Source organism: Frankliniella occidentalis, unplaced genomic scaffold (assembly GCF_000697945.3).
Source record: "Frankliniella occidentalis isolate FOCC.00 unplaced genomic scaffold, Focc_3.1 Scaffold72, whole genome shotgun sequence".
NCBI classification, from domain to species: domain Eukaryota; kingdom Metazoa; phylum Arthropoda; class Insecta; order Thysanoptera; family Thripidae; genus Frankliniella; species Frankliniella occidentalis.
The window spans coordinates 585,259-588,797 of NW_026267202.1; the positions used below are offsets into that span (position 1 = coordinate 585,259).

Consider the following 3,539-nt stretch of genomic DNA (forward strand, 5'->3'; position numbering starts at 1 on the left):
GCAATGGTACTTACGATTTTTAGCTGTGGAGCGACAGGCTCTGCACCACATATCAGTTTGACAATGGTCTGCCTCATTTCGCAGACCACGTTCATGCCGAATGGGGTGCAAATCTCGTGCAAGAAATTACAGCCCCGCCCCTTAAGGGGCGGTTTTGGGCTCACGAGGCGGCACGAATCGCATGTGGTATGCATATATGCCGGGTCTGGAGAGTATGAGGAGAAAAAGTCCACGCCGTCTACACTCTTGTGCTTTTGCATCGGGTCACAGGCCCTCCATTGGTACGGCACTTTCCGTCGTCTGGTGTCGTAGGGCGACGTCCACTGCAGGCACTCCAGGCTCTCAAAGGAGTTTTTCTCGGATTTGTCAAAGTATTCTGCCATCCACGGGCTAAAGTAGGACATGTCCAGCTCTACCACTACCCTCTTAATTTTGTTCATATAAGGAATGAAAAAATTGGACAACAGATTATTGGTTAAGGACATTTCGTTATCCAAATCCGTCATATATGCGAGGATAGGGGGAGCATTGAACGTGGCCTTTCTCCATTTGTCTGTCACACGGTCCAGGCTCGTCACGGAGGTGGCGCATGTGGCCGCCAGCTCGCTGAGGCTGAACCGTCGCACCTGCACACACACATTTATTTTGTTGAAAATACGCCGATATTCTCCATCACATTATTATTATTCTTTCGTGTGCTTACCTTGGATCGAATCCCCAGCAATTCCTGTAGCATCCATTTCTGGAATATGACGGGCGTAGGCGTTAGGTGTATCCGTTCGACGATGTCCAGCTGGCGTAGCCACGTCCACGTGTCCGAATTCAACACGATGCCCGGCGGATACCACATCACGAGCTCAAGTCTTGAAATCCGAGGGCACGAATGCACCCTCTCGCGCATAAACTTGGATGTCCACGCCAGGTTGGTGACTTCCCTGGCAGGCAGGTACGCCAGCAGATACGTCATCACCTCGGCCATGACACACTCGGCTTGGTTCGGCATGGTGAAGCAGGCTGCGCGGTGTTGACGGTAATACTGGCTGTCGCGTGTCGTACCGTGTAAGTCTCAGGTAAATTTTGTAAGTCACCCCCTCCCTTCCCCGATCGGTGTGTCGGCACGCTGCTTTTAAGCCTATGCGATACATTTGGCTGCCTTGCACCAATTACGTCCTCGTCTTCCCCGGCCCTTTACCCCCACCTTTTCCATTTCCGCCAATCAAATTGGTGATTGACTTTGTTCAACCCCTAAAGGGATGATCGGGGCGTCATTCGATTCATTTGCATGCCCCCCCCCCCTCCTCCCCTGCGTGTGCGGCGCGCGTGGCCTGCCGTGCTCTGCGCCGCGTGTGGCCTGCCGCCGCCGGGCTGGGCTGCCTTCTTCTCCCCTAAGGAGTGATTGTCAGCACCTCACCCTAACGCCTTTGTTCCCCACATATGCGTAGAGTGCGGCGTCATTCGATTCATTTGCATCTTGTCTGGGGCAGTAGCCGCGGTCCGCATGTTGGGCGGAAAAATAAAATAAATGTCGTTGCGATGTTTCTCCATGTTTCTTTAGAACTCCTTTCCGCTCTTTATTCTTCAGACGGGAGGTGCGAATGACGATTGCACCACGAGGCAAAGTAGATTTCAAATGCTTCTCTCACGTATTCCTTCAGGTCTTGCGTGGGCTGTTTATCCACGAACTGTTGCAAGCTCGCTTGTAGATCTGAGTCGTACATGGAATGCGCAATCGTATTTAGGGTGCTGCCATAGTAGTCACCTCGCCGGCCGGCTAAATACCACTCGGTTAACTTCAGAAGTGCGTAGTGGCACAGCCAACCCCTACCCCCACACCGATCCCGGGTATCCAGTGCTGCTCCGTATTGTTGCCGAAATAAACCTTCGCGTGCGTGCATTTGTCTGTCCACTTCCGAAAGCATTCCGTCCGTGCTCGGTAAGATGTTTCTGCGCCAAACGCCACCGACAAACTAAAGCTCTAGACATTTCTCCAACGCGTTGCTTCCACATTTTTCTCCGCGGGCTTACTCGGACACGACTTAAAGGATCGTCGTTGTTGCCACATTTCATATTGCCAATATTGATCTGCCACTCCGCCCACCCCTCGCAAAATGCAGGTTGCAACTTGTCAATGCGCGTCCAACCTTCGTCTGCCGCCCTCGCTTCACCCCTCCTCATTGTGCACCCTCCCCCACCCCTCGGCGCGTCGCGGTCCACTGCGTCGCGGAGGATGGGGTGCGGCCGGCGTGGCGGGCGTGGCGGGAGACGTAGTCGCAAAAAATGCTCAATGCACATAAATATTTGCGCATTAATTATTACTTCATTTTTATTTTTACAAACTTATAAATTGTTTTATTTTATTCTGTTTAACTCTGCATCGTTTTCACATATGCGCCATGCGTGCACCCTTCCACACCCCTCCCCTCCCCGCCGGCCGGCACCCTCCGCGGCCTCCCCTCCTTGTGATTTCTCCCCCCACCATGCGTTCGATCGTGTGCGTGGATCGATGCGCACGTGCTCGGCCCCGGCGCTCCCTCTGGCAATCCCAGGTGATCGATTATCGGCACAACGTGGGGGCTCGTGTGTCGGCGTGGCCTTTCGGTCGATGCCTTTGCATGTGTGCGGGGCGTCATCTCCCGGTCGTCGCATTGACACTTCTTTTTTTTGCCCCATGCAGGTTAATTGATTCATTCGATTCGTAAGTTTCTATGGTCGCTGCCCGATTTTTACCCCTTGCCCGCTGGGTGGCAAGGGCGTGCGTGCCCGTGAGCGCCCTGCAGCGAAACATTTGCATTTTCAATCAATGACGTGTACCCGGTCATTCATTCGGCCCGCCCGGTCGGCCGGGTGCAGCGCGGGGTGCATGCCCGCCCCATGTGTGCAGCTCGTCACCTCCCGGTCGCCGCATTGAGACCCCTGCTGATTGATTGATTGATTTCTTGGATTCAAAAGCTTCGTCGGCTGCTGTTCGATTTTCACCCTTGCGCGTTGGGTGGCAAGGGCGTGCGTGCGTACCCCGATTCATTTGCATCTTAAGACGATTAATTCATTGATTGTTAATGATTAATTTTTTACCCTTGCGGGTTGTTTGCGATCACTCCCCCCCCCCGCGCCTGCTCGTTAGTGACATTCGTTCGAGTGAACATCTGGCCGGTCGATTTTTATGGCGTAGCGTGGGAACGGTGTGGGGCGTAAGCGCTGTCGTGGGCGTAAGCGCTGGCGTGGGCGTACCTGCGGCATATGGCGTAAGCGCTGGCGCGGGCGTACCTGCGGCATATGGCGTAAGCGCTGGCGCGGGCGTACCTGCGGCATAAAGCGTAAGCGCTGGCGCGGGCCTACCTGCGGCATAGGGCGTATGCGCGGGCGTACCTGTGGCATTGGGCGTAAGCTCTCGGGCGTACCTGTGGCTAGGGCGTAAGCGCGGGCGTACCTGTGGCATATGGCGTAAGCGCGGGCGCGGGCGTACCTGTGGCTAGGGCGTAAGCGCGGGCGTACCTGTGGCATATGGCGTAAGCGCGGGCGCGGGCGTACCTGTGGCTAGG

At 55.2% G+C, this 3,539-nt stretch overlaps 1 protein-coding gene across 2 annotated transcripts in view; it reads right to left on the reverse strand.

Annotated features, from left to right (window-relative positions):
• LOC113210414 (arrestin domain-containing protein 2-like) overlaps window positions 1–3,539 on the reverse strand; it is a 56,570-nt gene that overhangs the window by 31,365 nt on the left and 21,666 nt on the right. The window lies entirely within an intron of this gene.